Here is a 25,110-nt window from a genome sequence, read left to right as displayed (position 1 = left end):
TACATTTGGGAGATACTTAATATTTGCAGCTAACCCCCGAAAACAAGTATTCATTGGTAAATGGGTCCCAGCGCCGTGTAATGCGTTGTATAACAGGATGGCGCATTTCCAAGAAAAAGCATTACAAATATTCTCCATTATAATGTGCTATGTAACCTAATTCCACAGCAACAATACGTGGCTTAATACACATGGACCTTTACAGGACTGCTCTGCTCCTCCTCCCTGACCTCCTGCTGACTCAATGGGGTAAATACAGTATAAACGCTTCTAAATGTGGGGTGGTTTCCCATAGCAACCAATAAGATTCTGTCTATCATTTTCTAGGATGCAATAAAGAAACGATACATCTGGAGCAGCGATCCACCGCGACAGAGACATGCGAGTAGCTCACACTCTCCCGCGTCCATTGCCGCTAATGGGCGTGTAAGCGTCTCACACCCACATGTGCGCCGAGGGCCGCGGCTCCATATGTAGCTAGAATGTTTATAGTTTACTATGGACGACAGATCTTTTTCAGATAGGCACATTATGCGTTCTCCCTGGTACAAGAGTGTTTTGAGTAATTTACTAAAAACACACCAGCAAAAAAAGGTTCCGCAGGTAATAAAATGTCCCCTGGCTTTAAAGACCTAATTACTGCATAGTGGAGCAGGGTGTTAGGAGATCAGCAGGAAGGTGACGTAACCAACAAGGAAGGGGGGGGGGGGGGTATGGTCATAGAGTGACCTGTTTGCAGGATTGCGGAGGGGGCTGTAAGCCAGTGCTTGCCTAGGCCCCGGGGCTCCTTCCCCAGCTCTGTCTGTGGCTTGTTGAACACTCTATTTCTAAACCTGTCCAGATTTAGGATACGGACACGGGTCCAATCTCCGAATCGGAGTGCTCTACTCGGCCAGCCTGGGGTTAATACCTGTCTCTCCATTATCTCTCTCTCTCTGCATCCCTATCAGCGCCGGAAATATCATCTGATGGAGCAGATGAGGACCATACAGCCTGCATAAGTATGAGCTATTGCAGCCAGCTCTGACAGATTACCCTGCAATAGAATAGAGGCGACGGGCTCATTAGGTATTAATGCGGATGTGATGCGTTATTCTGCAGAAATTAATTGAACGCATTAGTTAATGCTTATTTATTGCAACATTATCATGCGGGATCAGTACACCAGACCGTGGTAATTCCTCCATAACCATCATTTGTGTCACATTTCAAACAGCCCTCGTTTAATATATGCCTCCTCCAGAAAGCTTTAATCTGCCGTCATTAGGAGACAGGCAATTTGGTGGCGTTCGGAGACAGTGCCTGTGAAGCCCGTGCTTTGTTATGGGGGGGGGGTGTACGGTACAAACTTCTGATCATATCCTACCTAACATAATAATAACAGCAATATTCATTATAATAATAATAACAATCTCATCACCGGCTACATAGATACATGCCAGGAATGTAAATATAGGAGGTGAAGGCTGTATAATCTCCCCGCCACTACTCGCGTGACCCGCTGTCCTTGTTACCTCTTTAGAACATGTTTAATTAAAAGGAGAATGTTCCACACGCGCGCACACGTGTACACCTACAGTACAATGCCTGGCATTATAATTCATTTCTATATATGGTCAAACAGAGCTGCTGCATATCGGCGGTGTAGTCATACCGTCATTTACAAGGTCGGCAATTTTCATGTCAACGTTGTTCAAATGTCAACATTGAAGACTTCTGCAAGTGCAGAACGTCGACATGAAATGGTGCCATTTTGTACATCATGGGGGCGGAGAGTTAGCGTTAGGCTACAGGAGCTGCTTAGAATGAGAGGGGGAGGGTTAGGAATAGTGATCTCGCCACTAAAGGCGCAGTAGGATACGCCGGTCATTGTGACATCATTGCCGAACTCAGACAGTACTGATGGAGCCGCCGTACCAGGTAGATCATTCTAATCCTGACATTATGAATGTCGACAAATTATACCACACCCCCTCAGATCAGGATTGCCATTTGTACTGCTGGGTGATCGGCGGGACCATGGTCGACAGGGGTTTTTCAGGATCTCTCCGTGTGTATGCTCCGGGAGATTATCTCCTTCTAAGTGCCACGTGAAATATCAGAATCAGCGTTATTGGCCAGGTATACTCGCGTATACTAGGAATTTGATTTGGATTGCTGTGCAGCAGCCAGTGAGGTACAGCTAAGCTGTGACAGTACAGATATACAGAACATATACAGGTATACGAAAGATGTACCCTGGTGATTATAGACGCAGGGAACTTATACCCGCCAAGCTGCACAGTGCCTAGGCAGCCATCAGCGGCGCCACTGGTCATTGTAGCAGCCAGGTAGGTAACAGTATAAGCAGAGACAGTACAGTTATTACAGGGAACACATACCTGCCGAGCTGCACAGTGCCTAGGCAGCCATCAGCAGCACCACTGGTCATTGCAGCAGCCAGGTAGGTAACAGTATAAGCAGAGACAGTACAGTTATTACAGGGAACACATACCCGCCGTGTGCACAGTGCATAGGCAGCCATCAGCAGCACCACTGGTCATTGCAGCAGCCAGGTAGGTAACAGATATGCAGAGACGGTACAGATACAGATTGCTGTGCCATGTACTAGACAGGGGAGACCCAGGGTTTACATATGGCTGAGTGCACAGCTCCTAGGCAGCCATTTGCGGCGCCATCTTGATCCTGCTGCTCACAGCAGCAGGAGGGCTCAACAGGCCATCTTCCCTAGAATTGGCAGTAGAACTACAAATGCCAGCATTCCTACCAGCCGAAGCCAGGACATGCACTGCCACAACAGCTGTATAGAAGCACCAGTCAGCCTTGTGTGATGGAGAGTGCACCTGAGTGTTACTTAGCCATATGTGCAGGGATTCGCAATCACACCAAGGCGACACACTCGTGACAACGGCCCATCTTGTCCAATGGGCGTCTTGGCTTTTTGGTCTACAGGCTCCTATTTCCAGCACCTCAGGAGGAACAGACAGCGTAGCTGATACGCGGTGACAGCGAGGGGACACCCTTTATCAATCAGGCCTGTTTTCCTGTGACTGCTCCCTCCCGGGCCTCGGCCTGTCTCCGCTTATCCTTTTACATCCTGAAGATTTCTGCCACTTGGGAGCTCCCTGGAGAATGGCAGGCAGCAGGGCAGGGGTGGGTTAATCTGGCCGGCGTGCTTGCGGTTTCTCCGCTGCTTGTCACTAGACATTGAGAAGTTCTGTGATACACAAGCCGCGGGGATAGACAGCTATTAAGAGCAGCTTGGTCAACCATGCGTCTGGCAGACATGAGGGCGAGTGGAGACCAGCAGCATCCATTATAGATGACTAGGAGATGAGGAGGCTGCTGTGACGCCGGATACACAAATGTATAATTATCCCTCATATAGCGCCAGCATATGCCGCAGAGCTGTACCATCAGCTCCTGTCTCAGTGGGGCTTGCAATCTCATTTCCTTACCCCAGGCTAATGAACCTACTCCTGCCCAGTGGAGCTTACAATCTAATTTCCTAACCACGGCCTTGCACACTAATTAGCCTACCCTTGCCCGGTGGAGCTTACAATCTAATTTCCCTGACAAGACGATTAACCTACCAATATATCTGTGAATCTTTTGCCGCAACCTAACATCTTGAGGAAATACAAGTGTAGGGAGACTGCACAAGTTCTATACATACAGAGGGGGAAGAGGTTACAATACTGGAGAGAGATAAAGTGACTTCCAATCAGCTCTTAGCTGCCATGTTACAGGCTGCGTTTGAAAAATGACAGGAGTTGATTGATTGGTACTGTATATCTCTCCAAGCTGTGATAAACCTTCCCCATAACCATTGACGGCTCCAGAAGGGGGGATGCAATGCAGATCAAAATTCAAATAGGGGAGGCACACCAACTGCCACCAACTGCCATTCTGAACTGACTCACTGGCAGTGGGTGGGGCTCCACTATTTGAATTTTGAACGGCACTGCAGCACCACCACTGCCCATAACCCTGTGCACCCAACACTGACGAACAGCAATGCCAACTACTGTGCCAATGTGCTGCCAAACACAGAGGCTGGTAGTGCATAAGGGAAGCCATTCTGTACAAAAGGTCTGAAGGAATCTATATATATTTTGCGATCAACTGGCTCCGGATCTCTCAGGGGGTCTTCCTTACACAAGATCTACTGATTTTCCCCCAAACTGACAGTCCACGCAGAAGGCAATCACTGTACACAGTTGTGTTGTTACAGATTGTTCTTGTATAGTACTGAGTCTCCAGTAGATAGAAGCAAGAATGTGTTTAACAAATGTCAGTAAATCCTAGTAAAAATGACCATTACTATACCTCATAAACGGCTTTACGTATGGGAAGGGGCGTTTCTGCAACAGGATGTCATGTTGCGAGAGCATCTGCAAGAAAAAAAAAAAAAAAAGGGTTTCCAATATTAATCTTTATTCATTTTCCACATGATAAAATCGACAAAATCAGGGATATGCAGAAAACAGGGGAAGGTAAGCCCCACAGGCCAGGGTACACGGAACATAGCAATAATCATCACTATACCCCTATCACAATGCACTTAGGAAGTCATTCTAGTCGATTCCATCCATTGCAAATTCGCAACGGGGACTGACGGTGAAGGCCTGCGCATATTCAGTCATGGACTTCTCTGCGGGCGCCTTCGGAGACTGGCATAGTCTCCATGGCGCTAGCACCGGTGGCGCATCGTGTTTCCTGGGTGTACCCAATAGAATTCTGGGCGACTCCATGAAAACATGGGCGGGAATCTGACATAACCGGAGGTCAGCTGCCCGCCCTGTACTCAGAGCAGGACTGACGGACTTAGATTTGCGAGCACTACAGAAAGCATTTCATCATCGGCGACCACCAAATGACCTCGGGCCCACGCGCAAGCCTGCGAATAGATGTTTATACAAAACATCCTATCGCAGTGTTGCAGGGACATTCCTGGTAATTCAACCCGGATCTGGCCTGGGACTGTAATGTGAAAGCGGTGTTATAGACATAGACAACGTGTTATAATGAAACACTGCATTAGAAAAAGAAAATCCAAAACAAATTATTTGTACAGGAGTAAAGCGCACGGTAATGAAATCGGAAATTTCCTATGGACATCTCTTAAATAACAGAATTGGGCACAAGAGTACGGCCGACACCAGCAGCCAGAGTCTTCTCAGCCCATCCCATCAGATCAGCAGGACGATGGCTGGCGAGTCATCAAGGAAGAGATTACAGTATGAGGGCCTGATATTAAATGAGTTCTGGCCTTATCCGTATCCAGGAACATGGAGGTATAGATCCTGCTGCCTTTATTTTATGTTTTGTTATATTGATACAAGCAAAATAATATAGTTTGGGATTTGACACGAATAATAACTGAGCCTCATTATTTACTCAAGAACACCACCTAGTGGGCAATAATAGCAGCACTTCTGTGTGCTGCCCCCACACTAGATTACATGAAGTTTTATAGGTAACCTGGGGTGTGGTATAATACAATCATTAGCCCGACCGTCGGAATCCCGACTGCACAGTGGGGGTGGGGGAGGGGGGGGGGGTGTGGTGCGCAACGAAGCCTCTTGCGTTCGCCACGCTGCGGGCACAGTGGCTCGCTGTGCTCGCCGCCTATTTTATTCTCCCTCTATGGGGGTCGTGGATACCCACGAGGGAGCAGTTGGGATTCCGACGTTGGGGTAATGACTGTCGAAATCCCGACTGTAACCTGCTGGGATAGAGGCTGTAAGTATATAACCCAGGGTTGCCAACCCTCCCGAAATGGCCGGGAGGATCCCGAAAATCGGGTCCCCCTCCCGGCCCCCCGGAAAGGTGGGCAACCCTCCCGGATTCCGGCGGTCCCCTTCCCCCCCTCATTTACCTGCGGGCAGAAGCTTGAAATTGCCACGATTCGTGGCATTTTGTTGGAGGGGGCGGGGCTAAATATGCAAATCGGTCATATTTAGCTCCGCCCCTCATCGGAGACCCGTATATTGCGGGATTTGCTTCACTGGGGGCAGGGACTGATGATGTCTCCATCAGGCCCCGCCCCCAGAAGTGATGCTGACAGTCGTCTCTCCGGGGTTCTCCCAGAGAGGAGACTGTAAAAGTCGGCAACCCTGATATAACCCTGACATATTACATGGTGGCATTAATCAGTTATTATCTTATATAGCGCAGCAGATTCCGTTACAGCGTCTTATATAGCGCAGCAGATTCCGTTACAGCGTCTTATATAGCGCAGCAGATTCCGTTACAGCGTCTTATATAGCGCAGCAGATTCCGTTACAGTGTCTTATATAGCGCAGCAGATTCCATTACAGTGTCTTATATGGCGCAGCATATTCCGTTACAGTGTCTTATATGGCGCAGCAGATTCCGTTACAGTGTCTTATATGGCGCAGCAGATTCCGTTACAGGGTCTTATATAGCGCAGCATATTCCGTTACAGTGTCTTATATGGCGCAGCAGATTCCGTTACAGTGTCTTATATAACGCAGCAGATTCCGTTACAGTTTCTTATATAGTGCAGCAGATTCCGTTACAGTGTCTTATATGGCGCAGCAGATTCCGTTACAGCGTCTTATATAGCGCAGCAGATTCCGTTACAGTGTCTTATATAACGCAGCAGATTCCGTTACAGTTTCTTATATAGTGCAGCAGATTCCGTTACAGCGTCTTATATAGCGCAGCAGATTCCGTTACAGCGTCTTATATGGCGCAGCAGATTCCGTTACAGCGTCTTATATGGCGCAGCAGATTCCGTTACAGCGTCTTATATGGCGCAGCAGATTCCGTTACAGCGTCTTATATGGCGCAGCAGATTCCGTTACAGCGTCTTATATAGCGCAGCAGATTCCGTTACAGCGTCTTATATAGCGCAGCAGATTCCGTTACAGCGTCTTATATAGCGCAGCAGATTCCGTTACAGTGTCTTATATAGCGCAGCAGATTCCGTTACAGCGTGTTATATAGCGCAGCAGATTCCGTTACAGTGTCTTATATAGCGCAGCAGATTCCGTTACAGTGTCTTATATGGCGCAGCAGATTCCGTTACAGTGTCTTATATAACGCAGCAGATTCCGTTACAGTTTCTTATATAGTGCAGCAGATTCCGTTACAGCGTCTTATATAGCGCAGCAGATTCCGTTACAGCGTCTTATATGGCGCAGCAGATTCCGTTACAGCGTCTTATATGGCACAGCAGATTCCGTTACAGCGTCTTATATGGCGCAGCAGATTCCGTTACAGCGTCTTATATAGCGCAGCAGATTCCGTTACAGCGTCTTATATAGCGCAGCAGATTCCGTTACAGCGTCTTATATAGCGCAGCAGATTCCGTTACAGCGTCTTATATAGCGCAGCAGATTCCGTTACAGTTTCTTATATAGTGCAGCAGATTCCGTTACAGCGTCTTATATAGTGCAGCAGATTCCGTTACAGTGTCTTATATAGCGCAGCAGATTCCGTTACAGTTTCTTATATAGCGCAGCAGATTCCGTTACAGTGTCTTATATAGCGCAGTAGATTCCGTAGCGCTTTACAATAGTAGACGGTGATAAAACAAACTGGGTAACAACAGACAGACTGGAGGTTAGAGAGCCCTGCTGCAAGCTTACAATCTATAGGAATATACAGTAGGAGGCAGAGGCAGAACTCTGGGAGGCAATGGAGTCATCTGCCGCCGGGCTCCTGCTCCCACGGGGGCACCTCTCCTCTCCTGCAAATTTGAATCAGTTAATTGAAAGCCATTTATATCACTTCTGTGGCTGACTCCCCCTCCCAGCAGGATCATAGAAGTCTCAGTTTCTTTATTTTTAAACATAATCTACATAACATACATACATATATATTTACTGTATGTAAGGTGCAGTGTGTGTGTGTGTGTGTGGGGGGGGAGCACCAATATTTATCTTGCCTCCGGGCAACTGGGACGAACTTATGCCACTGATAGGAGGGAAACACAAGGACAGGCACCAGTAATAGCAGAGCAGTCCCACCAAGTTACAAGTCCAGAAGAAAAGCTATATAATACATAAGTGCCTCAGAGGGTTATGTGTGCGGTATATAAATATGATAGGCTTGCCTGAAGAGGTTAATTTTCAGGGAACGCCTGAAAGTTTGTAAGCTAGTCTTATTGTGCGTGGAAGGGCATTTTATAGGATGGGAGCAGCCCGATGGAAGTCCTGTAATAGTGGGAGCTGGTGATCCATGCAGAAGAGAGGCACAGACCTTGTGCAGAGCGGAGTGGTCAGGATGGGAGATATTTTGTGATAAGTAAAGAGATATATGCTGGTGCAGTATGGTTAATAGCACCATATACGTCATTTAATCATTTCTGCTGATTTTCTCAATAAAAGTTCAGCCTAGGGGCGGCGTGGAAAACACTATGTTACGCTAGGTCACAGGGGTGGGGAACCTCCGGCCCGCGGGCCGGATACGGCCCCCGCACCCAGTATGTCCGGCCCGCCAGCCTGCCTATATTACAGCCGCCCGCCTATATTAAAGAAGTATCATCCGCCCGGCCGCCTATATTTCATACCAGCCGCCGGGGATGGCTGCTGCTGCTGCCAGGGAGATGTGCATAAGACGCGCCAGCCAATCACTGCCGGCGCATCCCCTCCACAGCCACTGTGATTGGCGGGCGCGTCTTCTACACATCTCCCCGGCGGCAGCAGCAGCAGCCATCCCCGGCGCCTGGTATGTAATATAGGAGGGAGGGCGGACGGATGATAATACATCAGTAATATAGGGGCGGGCGGGCGGCTGATAATACATCAGTTATATAGGCGGGCGGGCAGCTGATTAATCAGTAATATAGCCGGGCGGGTGGCGGGGAAGATGTGCGCCCGCCAATGCTGCTTCTCTCACCCTCCCTTCCCCAGTGACTGACACATCCAGGGGTAGTCATTTACCCCCAAACAGGTTAATGTGATTATGTCTGATTCTCATAATCAGACATAATCACATTAACCTGTTTGGGGGTGACACCCCCCCCCCCCCTTCCTCCACACTGTCACTTTTTATGGTGTCTCTGCTCACATGTATATGCCACTGCCCGTGTGTATAATGCCCACATGTATATGCCGCTGCCCTGTGTATAATGCCCACATGTATATGCCGCTGCCAGTGTGTATAAGCCCACATGTATATGACGCTGCCCGTGTGTATAATGCCTACATGTATATGCCGCTGCCCTGTGTATAATGCCCACATGTATATGCCGCTGCCCGTGTGTATAATGCCCACATGTATATGCCGCTGCCCTGTGTATAATGCCCACATGTATATGCCGCTGCCCTGTGTATAATGCCCACATGTATATGTTGCTGCCAGTGTGTATAATGCCCACATGTATATGTCGCTGCCCTGTGTATTATGCCCACATGTATATGCCGGTGCCCTGTGTATAATGCCCACATGTATATGCCGCTGCCCTGTGTATAATGCCCACATGTATATGCCGCTGCCAGTGTGTATAAGCCCACATGTATATGCCGCTGCCAGTGTGTATAATGCCCACATGTATATGTCGCTGCCCTGTGTATTATGCCCACATGTATATGACGCTGCCCTGTGTATAATGCCCACATGTATATGCCGGTGCCCTGGTGTATAAACCCACATGTATATGTCGCTGCCAGTGTGTATAATGCCCACATGTATATGTCACTGTCAGTGTGTATAATGCCCACATGTATATGTCGCTGCCAGTGCGTATAATGCCCACATGTATATGCCGCTGCCAGTGTGTATAATGCCCACATGTATATGCCGCTTCCCTGTGTATAATGCCCAGATGTATATGCCGCTGCCCTGGTGTATTATGCCCACATGTATATGCCGGTGCCCTGGTGTATTATGCCCACATGTATATGCCGGTGCCCTGTGTATAATGCCCACATGTATATGCCGCTGCCCTGTGTATAATGCCCACATGTATATGCCGCTGCCCCTGTGTATTATGCCCACATGTATATGCCGCTGCCAGTGTGTATAATGCCCACATGTATATGCCGGTGCCCTGTGTATAATGCCCACATGTATATGCCGCTGCCAGTGTGTATAATGCCCACATGTATATGCCGCTGCCCTGTGTATAATGCCCACATGTATATGCCGCTGCCAGTGTGTATAAGCCCACATGTATATGCCGCTGCCCTGTGTATAATGCCCACATGTATATGCCGCTGCCAGTGTGTATAAGCCCACATGTATATGCCGCTGCCCTGTGTATAATGCCCACATGTATATGCCGCTGTCAGTGTGTATAATGCCCACATGTATATGCCGCTGCCCCTGTGTATTATGCCCACATGTATATGCCGCTGCCAGTGTGTATAATGCCCACATGTATATGCCGGTGCCCTGTGTATAATGCCCACATGTATATGCCGGTGCCAGTGTGTATAATGCCCATATGTATATGCCGCTGCCCTGTGTATAATGCCCACATGTATATGCCGCTGCCAGTGTGTATAAGCCCACATGTATATGCCGCTGCCCTGTGTATAATGCCCACATGTATATGCCGCTGCCAGTGTGTATAAGCCCACATGTATATGCCGCTGCCCTGTGTATAATGCCCACATGTATATGCCGCTGCCAGTGTGTATAAGCCCACATGTATATGCCGCTGCCCTGTGTATAATGCCCACATGTATATGCCGCTGTCAGTGTGTATAATGCCCACATGTATATGCCGCTGCCCCTGTGTATTATGCCCACATGTATATGCCGCTGCCAGTGTGTATAATGCCCACATGTATATGCCGGTGCCAGTGTGTATAATGCCCACATGTATATGCCGGTGCCCTGTGTATAATGCCCACATGTATATGCCGCTGCCAGTGTGTATAATGCCCATATGTATATGCCGCTGCCCTGTGTATAATGCCCACATGTATATGCCGCTGCCAGTGTGTATAAGCCCACATGTATATGCCGCTGCCCTGTGTATAATGCCCACATGTATATGCCGCTGCCAGTGTGTATAATGCCCACATGTTTATGCCGCTGCCCTGTGTATAATGCCCACATGTATATGCCGCTGCCCTGTGTATAATGCCCACATGTATATGCCGCTGCCAGTGTGTATAAGCCCACATGTATATGCCGCTGCCCTGTGTATAATGCCCACATGTATATGCCGCTGCCAGTGTGTATAAGCCCACATGTATATGCCGCTGCCCTGTGTATAATGCCCACGCGTATATGCCGATAATTGATCATTTTTATATGGCCCCCGAAGGGTTTTCAAATTTTCCAAATGGCCCTCGGTAGAAAAAAGGTTCCCCACCCCTGCGCTAGGACGGCTTGATTCCAGAAAGTTTGGGAACCACTGCTATATCCTAATGCCACTGCCACCTGCTGGAGTATGTAATAATTGCTGAGTTGCTATGTTCCAATATATAATACATATATCTATTATAGTGCTATGTCTCCCCCTCCTGGACAACGTAACACATTGCAATGAACATTACAAAACACAATTAAATGTGTTTTCTTATGAGAGCGTCAGAGGCAGATTGCTGAAAGCCGTTGTGTACAAAGGCGCCGAACCACACACAAAAGGAAGCCGTACACAGGAGCCGAACCACACACTATGGCTGGTTTCACACACTCCGGCTCCTGCCGGATGGTGAAATCCCGCACGGCCAGGGAGCCGTGCCACACACATTAGTTGTGAATAGACACTATTGTGTCCATTCACACGGGACGGCCACGGCCCGGCCGCACGGTTGCAGCCGGACCCCGCCTCTGGCCATCCCTTCCATGATAAACTAGTGTGTGCGACACGGCTCCCTGGCCGTGCAGGATTTCACCGTCCGGCAGGAGTCGGAGTGTGTGAAACCGGCCAAAAGGAAGCGTCTACGGACGGTGGGCGGCCGGGATGACATTATATGATTGAAATTCCTCATCCTAGCCCCATTCTCCACTGTGTAAAATACCACAAATTGCAGGTTTGCAGAGTAAGGGCGGAGCCATGATGAAGTTTAGCGCCACCCTCCACTGCAAATTGCTGCAAAAGGGGGTTTTAAAGGGCAGGGGCGGGGCCAAACTAATGGCAATGTTAGTTTTTTTAATATTACGCTGGTAACATTCCTCCTGAAACGGATACAGACTATGGGATAACCTGTTATCCCTGGCATTGGACCAATAGAATAAGCCCAACGGGACCTATAAGCCAGGCATGTCCAAACAATGAACCTCTAGCTGTTGTGAAACTACACATCCCAGCATGCCTTGCCATAGTTTCAGCATTAACTAATAGCAAAACTGTGGCAAGGCATGATGGGACTTGTAGTTTCACAACAGCTGGAGGGCCGCAGGTTGGACATGCCTGCTATAAGCAGAGGCAAATCACCAACACTTAAGGTGCGTACATACAGGCCAAAAATATGGTCGCTGGTCGGCGGAGCCTGCTCCGCCGACCAGCGACTTCCCCTGAGCCTCTTCTCCCGGCAGTGTGACATTTTCATCAGCGACCATCTCTGGTCGCTGATGAAAACGGGACACTGATCAACAGGATTGCTGAGCAATATATTGCCAGCAATCATATTGCTACGTGTGTACACAGCTTAAGAATGCGTCTTGCTATGGGTTAAATTTAGTAACCGGTAGGTTCTCAGTGCATTAAAGCAGGGCATTTACGTACTAAAGGGGGTAATTCATGCCACACCGTCCACCCACCCCAAGCAGGCGTCGACACGTTATACTCACCTAAGGCTTCTGTTTTAACACAATTATAATTTGACGGCTATTATATGTACCCCTAAAAATAAACAATCGTAACTACTGTTTTTTTGTTCCGTGCTCAAATTTCAGGAACAGAGCGCCAATCCTCTCCTCCTCACCGGGTGAGCGCCAGCACAGGAGCTACAGCAAACCGGCATTCCCCCCTTTAACCAAGGGAATAATCAGGCAGCGCATTGGCAATCCCTCACCGGTGAAGTATTGCTGAGCCAGCTAACAATACCAGCGTGTGATGGATGCGAGCTCTACCAGACGCAGATCAATGTAGACTAGAAAGGAGTCGTTCATTTGTCACGCAGTCCTGCTCCCCAGGCACAGGTTACAGCAGAGAAATGACTCCTGCGTGGACTGGGATTGGTAACCACGAATCCCAGCGGACATAGAATGAGAGGTATTTGTACACAAGGCGGGCTGCGGCTCTGACACCGGTCATTATATATTATCGGGGCTGGGCTTTGCACACCATTTTCTGGAGGAGATCCAAAATCTACTCAGGACTAATCCACTGTCGGTCTATGGATAGGGATACCCTGTCTAAATTCCTTGTGTTTATATATGTATGTAATATATATCTCATATATTTGGCTACATCTGTCACTCAAACTGTGTGAGTGTGTCTATAACGCTGGGTGGAGCCTCTGACTCAGAGAACCAGCCCAGTGAGCCCACAGTGCCAGACAGCCTCTGCCTCCCCATGCTGCATGCTGCCCAGCAAAGGGACTGCAACTCCACTGCCGCCAGGTGAGCACCCCCCCGTGATTTGCAGCACACACACCCCCCTGCGCGACCCCCCCCCCTTGCTATTCGCGGCACCCCCCCCCCCCCCGCGCGATTCCAGGCACACACACCCGAGCCCCCCCCTCCCGCGCCTTGCGGCCACGTGCGCCCCCCCTCCTTTGATTCACGGCACCCCCCACGTGATTCACGCCACCCTCGCACCCCCTCCCGCAATTCACTAACGCCTAAAACCCCACTCCCGCAATTCGCGCCAAACCCCCCCGCGACCCTTCCTCCCGCAATTTGCGGCACCCCCCACCGTGACCCCCCCCCTCCCGCAATTCGCGGACCCCCCCTCCACACGCGATTCGCGGCACCCCCTGCAATTCGCGGACCCCTGCCCCGCTCCCACTATTCGCGGATCCCCCTATTAGCGATTCATGGGCCCCCTCTCCCTCCCCTCCCGCGACTCATGCCACACACACACCACTCCCCCCGCGCGCTTTGCAGACCCCCGCCCCCTCCCGTGATTCGCAGCCTCCTGTGCCCCCCCTCCCGCAATTCTGCTGCGCCCCCCTCCCTTAATTCACGGCTCCCCCGCGCCCCTCCCGCGATTCATGCCACCCTCGCACCCCCTCCCGCGATTCACGGACCCCCGCAACCCCCCTCCCACAATTCCCCCACACCCGACAGTGAGATATAATGGATGACCATCGATAGCTACAACAATCGATGGTTATCCAAGTAATATCCTACTATCGATGGCAGGGTGCAAAATTGCCATCAATGCCAACCATCCATGGCGTCTGCACCAATGCCTATCCCTACTCAGCAACAGCCAAAAACCTTTACTACCCCTCATGCCCACACACCTCTATCACTGCCCTGCCTCCTGTTCTCCTGCCCCGTAACTTCTGCCAGTGGGGACCCTCACACCCACAAATGTCACTGTACCCTCCATACTATCAATGTACATCTTACTCTGTAACTGCTTTTTAATTAAACAAAACAATACACACCCCCTTCCACATCATATGCTCTCTATTTAACACATTTCACCTATAACTCAAGTTGCAATACAGGCATCTTTCATACAATTCTAACTATATTTCTCACAATACAAACGTTCACAAATTAAGGGGGCGCAGCCCCTTACGCCGGTGTGAAGAGTGCCCATAGGCCGCGATGAATCACCTAGTGTATATATATATATATATATATATATATATATATATATATATATATATATATATATATATATATATATATATATATATATATATATATATATATCCTCATACACTGGAGGACTTTCCGCCATGCAGAGACAGGCGCCCAGTGTAACTGATGGTGTAGCGCACTGTAATATACTGGAAACTTGCACCATCCATCAGTCACAGCATTAGGCCAGTCGCAGTGTACTGGGGACGCCGGGCTGAGGCTTTACCTGCACAGGATGTTGAATACTTTTGCCATCGATGTATGAGAACCACATTGTTTCCCGATCATCTGAGAACCAATGTTTCTTTCTTTGTTTTTTTTTTCTCAAAGCGCCGGGTCACGGAGAATAGCTCCGCCACTGATACCCGGAAGCCCAGCCCCCAAGTTCTGATAGGCCCACGGGCCATTCAGTCAACAATAATGGATGACCATCGATAGCTAAAACTATCGATGGTTATCCATCAAATAGTTGAATACTATTGATTGCTGGTTGCAGGATCGCCATCGATGGCAACTGCACCGATGACCATCCCTAATTCAGACTTCAGATCCTATGAAAAAGTTGTTCTCCAAATGGGCAAAACCATGTGTACTGCAGGTGGGGCAGATGTAAGGTTACGGTATAGGGAGTCGATAATGTCTAGGCCAACTGAAAACGGTCAACATACCATAGGTGGACAATGCCAGAAGGACTACACAAGCTTAAGGTGCACCTGTGCAGCTGCTGGGTAACCTGGGAAACTCAGTATAGGCTAGTAATGCAGTTTTGTCTCTAACAATTGTTTTAGTTCTGCAAATAATATTTTATGTATAGAAGATGCTCGGCGTGGCCAGCCACCTAGGGACTGGTATACTGACAGGTGCTGAAGGCACGGTGTATGAGGCCACGTCTGTAAGCATCACTTGCACAGGATACCCATGACTATTTTGGAGGCACAAGAATTAAAATGATCCAAGGGTGGGTCTGATTCAGTGATGGGTGCAGTTCACTGCTGCTTCCAAGGATGCAGCAGGGACGTGATGGTTCTCACCCCCAGCGCAGGGCACGGGTCCAGATAATGACTATTCATATATGAGAGCAACAGGACACGTCACACCTCCCAGCCCTCTCACCTCATGCCTCGCAGTCTCCTCACCTCAGATTTCTCTCACCTCATGCCTCGCAGTCTCCTCACCTCAGATTTCTCTCACCTCCTGCCTCCGTTTCCTCACCTCAGACCCCTCTCACCTCCTGCCTCCCAGTCTCATCACACCACTCTCACCTCATGCCTCCCAGTTTACCTCAGACCCCTCTCAACTCATGCCTCCCAGTTTCCTCACCTCACACCACTCTAACCTCATCATCGAGACTGTCCCGCTAAAATAGGGACTGTTGGGAGGTATGCCTCATGCCTCCCAGTTTCCTCACCTCACACCACGCTCACCTCATGCCTCCCAGTCTCCTCATCAAGGGCTGCCAGTAATGCTGAATACTACCTCCCTTATCTCCATGCAATATACAGCTAATGCCCAGTCTGTGGCTGTGCTGTTCCTTTTTTTTTTTTTTAAATCAAACTTTATCCACACAACACAAACCCAGCACTGAGCGTTTTAGGCAACAATTAGCAACTTTTTTCACAAGGCATTGTTTGTATGCAATCCCAGCACGGACTGGGTATGCGGTCACTGGCTATACAATGTCTACACTGGCTATACAAAATAGTAGATTCTCTGTAGTAGAATCACAGGTACACAGTTACTCACCTCTAGACATGAGCCTCTACAGTAGGGGCACAGTGCTCTGCTCCTGGGCTTCCCTCTTAATGTATGATTGCCGTCACCTGTGTTGAACAGGCTAACTAATAAGACAGGTGTTCAGCACAGGTGATGGTAATCCTACATTCCGCTGGAAGGAGCAGAGCATTGTGTCCCACCAGGACAGGGTCATGTTGGGAGGCATGCATATGTTGTTGGAATATTACAGTACAATATACACACAGGGAGCGACTAGGGTTGCATACAAACAAGGTTATGCATCTTGGGAGACATAACCTATGTGCTAGCTATAACCTAAGAGGGGAGGCATTGCGTAGCTCAGAAACTGAAAAAGACATAGGGCTTATAATTGATAGCAAACTGGGGTACAGTGCTCAATGTCACATAGCAACAAATAAGGCCAACAGGATACTGGCATGTATAAAAGGAGGTATGGAAACTAGGGACTCAAAAGTAATCATGCCACTGTACAAAGCATTGGTTAGACCGCATCTGGAATACAGAGTACAACAGGGCTGCCGACTCTCCCGGAATGTCCGTGAGACTCCCGGAATCATGGGATATCTCACGGACTCCCGGAAGACGGACCCTTTCTCCCGCAGCTGCTGCTTTAGTTAGGAGAGTGGAGACCTCCCTGATCTCCACGTACGGCCGGGCACACAGTACAGTGTGCAAGTGAAGCCGTCCCTCCCTATCAGCAACGGGTGACAGCGGCTTCCACTTCCGTCTTTCAGGCAGTGTACAGCTACTAGTAGTGATGCCTTTTCCAGCAGCAGCAGCACACAGTGACAGGCGGCTCCGTGCTTTCAGGCAGCACACGGAGACTGCAGAAGTAAGGTAATTGGACACTTTCATCTAGGTTTCTAGTGTGAGTTCCCTGCTCTGGCTTCTGTGTATCACAGTTCACTAGCCAGGACAGCAGATATCCCCTTAACCCTTGCCTTAAAGAAAACAGTGCCCGGCAAGCAGCAAAGTTGCTGCATTAATATCCTCTCCCTCGGGTCTGTTCTCCTCCCTCCTCCAGAAACATGTTTTGTCATTCATATGTTATGCTATTCATATAGGGGCATAGGGCACATCACAGAACCATGTGACCCTTTGAGGACTACAGTGCAGGCGATCAACAAATATATTTTTCTGATTGGTTGCGGACCAAATTAATACACAACCATATTTCATTCCCAAATCTGTCTGCATGCTTATCAAACGTACTGTAGGCCCGCCCCCTGGTGATGCTAGGCCCTCCCCCTGTCGACGCAAGGCCTGCCCCCTGGTGACGCAAGGCCCGCCCCTTGGCTTTTACTTTTCTCCCTGAAATTATTTTTCAAAAGTAGGCAACCCTGGAGTACAATTCTGGGCCCCGCACTATAATAAGGACATCGTCATACTGTCCCCCCAGACATCACTAACTCACCGGATTCCTGTCCCAGTGTGTGAGCAGTACACAGGCTGCTGCTATTCCTGCAAGTGACCAGATAGATCAGTTAGGTTCTCAAACTCGGTCCTCAGGACACCACACAGTGCATGTATTGCAGGTCTCCTCACAGAATCACAAGTGTTATAATTAGCCCCACCTGTGATCTTTTAAAATGTGTCAATGAGTGATCGGGTGACCTGAAATATGTGAACTGTGTGGGGTCTGAGGACCGCGTTTGAGAACCCCTGAGATAGATGATACAGTAGATTTGATTTTTCTGTGTGTATTTTAGGGGATTACTTGTCTTTGTTCCACTACAGGAAAACTTTATAAAAGTCTCTAAACTAGGTGGAGCTATAAGCAGCACCCAGACAGTATTACGCTACAGCTTGAGTGTCCCTTATCGAAAATGCTTGGGACCAGAAGCATTTTGGATAACGGATTATTCCATATTTCAGAATACTTTTATATTTCAATGAGGTATCTCGCATTCATGTTGTATAAACACATGAAATACACACACTTATATTTTATTTGTGTATGAAACAAGGTTTCAAAACATAAAACAAAGTTTGTGTATAACCTCAGGCACTGAATTTCATACCTCCCAACATGACCCTCTCCAGGAGGGAAACAATGCTCCGCTCCTGGATTTACTGATTACCTTCATCTGTGTAGAACAGGTTAATTGCTCAGCAAGGTGTCTCAGCACAGGTGATGGCAATCATAGATTGAGGGAAGTGCAGGAGCAGATGTGTCCCTCCTGGAGAGGGTCGTGTTGGGAGTTATGGAATTTGTATGCTAAGCAATCATTTTCTTGTGCATATTTATTGCCAGTTACATACCATGTCCCCGGTAGGGCATACTTGCCTACTTGACCCTCTCCATGAGGGAGAGAGTGCTCTGTTCCTGGCCTTCCCTGGTAATGTATGATTGCCATCACCTGTGAGGAGCTAGGTAATTGATAAGAAAGGTGTTTCACCACAGGTGATGGCAATCATACATTACCAGGGACGTCCAGGAACAGAGCATTTTCTCCCTCATGGAGAGGGTCAGATAGGCAAGTGTGCAGTAATGCCAGTTACCGATGTCGCCAGTAGTGCCAGTTACCGATGTCGCCAGTAGTGCTTTTAGAAAATATGTTTTTTGGGAATAATTTGGATACCAGATATCCTGATAAGGGATACTCAACCTATATTAGTTTAAATCTGATATACTCCAGTGGTTTAACCCTTTGAGTGCCGAGTGAATTTGTCAACATGGCTGTGAAAATTGCAAAAGCAAACATTTGTATTCATCAGAATGACCTGTACTGTTACCTTATATAGGAAATATATTTTTTTTTTTTTTACACAACATTTTTTATTTGAATTTATATATCAAATTTAAGTGACGCCGGCATTTTTAGTGGATATTTTGAACATTGCATAAAGAGATGTTGGCACTCAACGGGTTAAATGTAATATACACAATCTATTCCTCTCAACATGACCCATCATCAGTAGCTGGACTTCCCTCTTAAGCCCCGTACACACGGGGGAGATATATTGATTGCTGAGCAATATATTGCTAGCAATATATTGCCAGCGATCATATTGCCCCGTGTGTACGCACCTTTAGGGTCCCTGAGAGATGACGCAGGGTCTGACAACTACCTTCAATGTCCAGTCAGAGGTTCCATGATTGACAGCCGGCTGGAGACCAGAAATGACGAGATAACGCACACAGAGTATCTCAGCAGACCTTTCCGATCTGAAGTTTATTCTTAAGGTGCTCATAGTTATACCCAAAATGTGGAATGCAATCCACGTCATTGCTCATTAAATATTTCTTTTGAAGTTTTAAGCTGAAGCAATAAAGTGATACTTTTTAATGAGATGTCAAAACAAAAGTTTGTTTATAATAGAAATAATTGGATTAATGTTAATAAGCAATCAGTAACTTTGCCTCCTCCTTCTGATTCTCAAAACATTCAGTGCCCTCCTTTACATTCCAAAACGCTATCTTCATGTCGCAGGTGCAATATCTTTACTGGCTCATCTTCTGACCTTGGTAACAACTCTTAAAATCACCTCGGTACTCTTTACCTAGAAGGGCGCCCAGCGATGCCCGCGATTTCACATAGGGAACAATGTTAAATGGCCCAATTGACCCGATTTTACATAGGGAACAATGTTAAATGGCCCACAGAGGCCAAATAGCCACCCTCAAGTGTGAAATGGCCCCCCAATTGTTAACGCCACCCCACGATCAACGTCAACCCGAAGCGTGGCGAGCGCAGCGGTACGCGTCCTACGACCTTTTCATACCCCCACTATCCACGTCGGCGTGGAGTTGAGAATAGAAAGTGTGGCGAGCGCAGCGAGCCACCGAGCCCGAAGCGTGGCGAGGGGACGCGGATACCTTCACAGGTATCCGCGTCCCCTCGCGGGCTTCACAGGTGTCCGCGTCCCCTCGCTGCGCTCGCCACACTTTCTATTCTCAACTCCACGCCGACGTGGATAGTGGGGGTATGAAAAGGTCGTAGGACGCGTACCGCTGCGCTCGCCACGCTTCGGGTTGACGTTGATCGTGGGGTGGCGTTAACAATTGGGATGCGGTCATCTATTAGAATTAACTTAGGTTTACAGTCATTAGGTCGACCCCACTAGGTCGACTGGCAGGAAGGTCGACCTGACTTAAGGTCGACATGGGCCAAGGTCGACATGACTTAAGGTCGAATTTGCATAAAGGTCGACATGCGGAAGGTCGACTGGTCATAAGGTCGACATGGGGTTTTTCACTGTTTTTTGAGCCGACATGTGCCGACAGGCAGTATTTCATGCCCTACCATCCACTAGGGCATGGAGGAGGTTATTAAAGCTGTGGCGAGCGAAGCGAGCCACCGTGCCCGAAGCATTGCGAGCGAAGCGAGCGTTGCGAGGGTCTGATTCTCATTGCCAGCTGTGTCCATGTCGACTGTGTCGACATTCGGATAAAAAAAACAGTAAAAACCCCATGTCGACCTTATGCAAATTCGACCTTAAGTCATGTCGACCTTGGCCCATGTCGACCTTAAGTCAAGTCGACCTTTCTGCCAGTCGACCTAGTGGGGTCGACCTAATGACTGTAGACCTAAGTTCATTCTGACAGATGTAACGATTCCTAACAATTGGGGGGGCCATTTCACACTTGAGGGTGGCTATTTGGCCTCTGTGGGCCATTTAACATTGTTCCCTATGTGAAATCGCGTCGGCCGCATCGCATGCGATTTTTTTGGTCGCATGCGATGCGACCGACACAATTTTTTACCTTGCGATGCCCAAGATCAAAATCGTGGGCGCCGTTCTAGGTAAAGAGTACCATCACCTCAAACTTTTCCATCTTATGCTGAAACTTAAATCTGTTCTGCTGAAAGCATTTGAAATAAAAGACATCTTAAAGGGACAGTAATAGAACTGAATACCATATGTAAAACTTAAACCTGATATGTATATAAAAGGAGAGAATCATATCTATACTCTATCATTAGTGACCAGAGATGGATCTTATTCAGATCTGATCGTAGGACAATTTTGTTCTCAAAATGAGCAAAACCATGTGCGCTGCAGGTGGGGCAGATGTAACATGGACAGAGAGAGTTACATGTGGAGGAGCTATTTTGTTCCTGTGCAGGGTAAATACTGGCTGCTTTATTCATAAACTGCAATTTAGATTTCAGTTTGAACACACCCCACCCAAATCTAACTCTCTCTGCACCTGTTACATCTGCCCCACCTGGGTATTGTCCATTTCAACAACAAATTTGTCCTGTGATCAGGTCTGAATTAGGCCCCATGTTCAGAGGTATACACAAACCCCCGACCCCCCCCCCATCTCAAATTTTCCTTTGGCCCCCCCAAGCCTTAATCTGACCCTGCACCTTTGCAAAGGGTGGCAGAAGGCAGGGCATACACCAGGGCACCAGGAGGGCATATGTTTAATAGGTCTACAGTGTCTAGGTTGACAACAAATTGGCGACATGCAAAAGGCTGAGGAGGTGGGCCCCAAATGGGGTGACGATATAACCTGTACTGTCCACAATGTCCCAAAGAAAGAATTGAGTCCAAATTGGTTCGGCAGTGAATGATCCTGTATGCCAGCCAAGGGAGTGGCTGATGTTGGAAGCCTGACCTTCAACCTCTTGGCAATTTCTATCCAATGGACAGGGCATGAGCTGATGACTTCCAATAGTTAGAGACCCTGTGGTCAGAAGAATGAGCAGGTGATGTTCCAATGGTCTCCCTGGATCTGAAAAAGAACAGCAACACCAACGCGTTTCACTGGACTAGCGCCAGCTTTATCAAGGTGACACTGGTCATCATTTATTTTATGCGGTTTTATATATGAGGTTGTTTATTTATGTATGTTATTATTATGTTATTATGCACATCATGTGCATTTGAAGTGTCTTATGATCATTCATTTTTAATATTAAATACATATTTTTAATTGGTATTCACTCATCATTAACCCCTTCCTGACATTTGACGTACATTTACGTCATGGTCGGGATGTACTTCCCGACACATGGCATAAATGTACGTCATGACTTGTAACTGTAACCGCGTCTAGAGACGCGGTGACAGAGGGACGATGTCTGCTGTCCCTGACAGCAGACATCTTCCCTCATTGCCCAGGGGGGGCAGCGATGCCCCCCGCCATGGGCGATCGCTGCGGTTGGCTGTTCAAACGTGAACAGCCAAAAGCAGCGTTTACTGTGTGATGTGTAAAATTTAGACTCTGCTGCCCCCTAGCGTCCAAAAAAAATAAAAGAAAGTTGAAATAATGATGTAATAATAAAGTTTAGATATGGTCTATGTTAGTTATTAACTATTTTGAGTGGTATGATTATTTGTCTCACAAGCAGAAAATTTTACATTTTGCAAATAACAAAATGTTCAATTTTTTTACGACATTTTGGTATTTTTCACAAAAAAAAAAAAACTGTATCGACCAAAATTTACCACTAATTTAAAGTACAATGTGTCGCGAGAAAACAATCTCAAAATCACTGGGATAAGTAAAAGCAAAAAAAAGTTATCCCCACTTAAGTGATACATGTCAGATTTGAAAAAAAGGGCTCTGTCAGGAAGGCAAAAACATGCTGCGTCGGTAAGGGGTTAAATAAGAGCGCTGCTCTCTTTCTGTGTATTCTTTGTGGGGACTGACCCTCCTCACCCCAGCAGCTGCTCCATTAAGTAAGCAATTCTAAATAAGCGCTCTTGAGGGGCAACACCCAGGTGCTGACCCTTACATTTTTTTCCTTCTGACTGACAAAATGGCATGCAAAATTATATTGAGAAAATGTTGACATGTGCTGTTTTTTATTCACGTTTTTCAAACTTTAACATCCACGTCAACGCCGGTAAAGCGAGCTACACTTATTTTGGGTCCATGTCGACAGGTGTCTTCACTGACAAAAAAAAACTTTTACAAAATGCATGTCGACCTTTTGTTTGTGTCGACTACTGACAATGTTGACATTTTGCATGTCGGCATTGTGTCTACCTAGGCACTGTAAACCTTTCCATCCACACCCGGCCCACCAAGGCTATACGGCCACTAGGTTGACATGACGGATGGGATAGGTTTTTGTGGGTCGCACAAGACACAGTGATGTACAGAAAGGACCCCCTGAATACTAGTATTTCTAGACAATTCAGTAGTACATATGGGGGTGTGCTACCTCGGACATGAATTAGACAGATAAAGAGAACAAAGGAAGGATGTCCTGTGTCGGTGCACCAAAATAGAAATACGAATAAAATCTAACTTTTATTGTTGCATTTAAAAACTGCGAGATAAGAACATTTAATTACAAACAAGGGTGGGATGTGACACTTTTTAAAACTAAGGTGGCAGGCTGATGTTTGTAGTGGAGTATAGTGTATATATTGTTTTTACTTGGAACCATGTGCTATTGGTCCGTACAGAGAGTAGTCTGTTCGGGCCAAAATGCTGGTAATGGTGACACAGACGGGTTGGTTAACCTCTTTATTAGGTGCTCAGTAACCAGAATATCGCTAGTTTAATTTAGCGAAGCTGTAAGGATGTAATGGCACAGCTGGTAAGGATTGGTATTCACTAGGAGTGTTAGGCCAATGTTTGGCCAGTGAAATTCCTCCTGTGACCACCGTGTGCTAGACGCCCCCTGCAAGCACACTCAGTCTGTTCGCATCTACTTGGCTGCAACGCTTGCCTACTGGGGGAGTCAGTGTGCTGTACTGGAGTGCCCCAGGATTATTTCACTGTGCCAGTCCAGTGGAGTCACCTCCAAAAGGACCTAGCTGGTGGCAGTGAAAAGCCCTTAAAAGGGCTAGGGCTATAACGCACAGGTTCAACAAAAATACATTAATATGAAAATAAACAAACAGCTACAATCATCTGCCCGCGCACCGCTAGCCGGCACGCGCTTCGCAGATTTCAGCTTCCTCAGGGCCTGAGGAAGCTGAAATCTGCGAAGTGCGTGCCGGCTAGCGGTGCGCGGGCAGATGATTGTAGCTGTTTGTTTATTTTCATATTAATGTATTTTTGTTGAACCTGTGCGTTATAGCCCTAGCCCTTTTAAGGGCTTTTCACTGCCACCAGCTAGGTCCTTTTGGAGGCGACTCCACTGGACTGGCACAGTGAAATAATCCTGGGGCACTCCAGTACAGCACACTGACTCCCCCAGTAGGCAAGCGTTGCAGCCAAGTAGATGCGAACAGACTGAGTGTGCTTGCAGGGGGCGTCTAGCACACGGTGGTCACAGGAGGAATTTCACTGGCCAAACATTGGCCTAACACTCCTAGTGAATACCAATCCTTACCAGCTGTGCCATTACATCCTTACAGCTTCGCTAAATTAAACTAGCGATATTCTGGTTACTGAGCACCTAATAAAGAGGTTAACCAACCCGCTCGTGTCACCATTACCAGCATTTTGGCCCGAACAGACTACTCTCTGTACGGACCAATAGCACATGGTTCCAAGTGAAAACAATATATACACTATACTCCACTACAAACATCAGCCTGCCACCTTAGTTTTAAAAAGTGTCACATCCCACCCTTGTTTGTAATTAAATGTTCTTATCTCGCAGTTTTTAAATGCAACAATAAAAGTTAGATTTTATTCGTATTTCTATTTTGGTGCACCGACACAGGACATCCTTCCTTTGTTCTCTTTATAGGTTGACATGACTGAAGATCGACTTGGGGAAGGTGGACAGTCAAAAGGTCGAC

General features: G+C 47.7%; 1 protein-coding gene across 1 annotated transcript in view; it reads right to left on the bottom strand.

Moving 5' to 3' along the window:
• The window catches only part of KIRREL1 (kirre like nephrin family adhesion molecule 1), a 253,533-nt gene extending 249,157 nt beyond the window's left edge, over positions 1-4,376 (bottom strand). Inside the window, exon 1 of the mRNA XM_083167574.1 lies at positions 4,330-4,376. The gene's annotated coding sequence lies outside the window, so the exon portion shown is untranslated. The remainder of the gene's footprint in view (positions 1-4,329) is intronic.
• Positions 4,377-25,110: the final 20,734 nt, after the last annotated feature.

Source organism: Crinia signifera, chromosome 12, assembly GCF_055691185.1.
Source record: "Crinia signifera chromosome 12, ASM5569118v1, whole genome shotgun sequence".
Classification (NCBI taxonomy): Eukaryota; Metazoa; Chordata; class Amphibia; order Anura; family Myobatrachidae; genus Crinia; species Crinia signifera.
The sequence above is the reverse complement of the archived record's forward strand: the minus strand, read 5'-3'. Positions and strand labels throughout refer to the sequence as shown.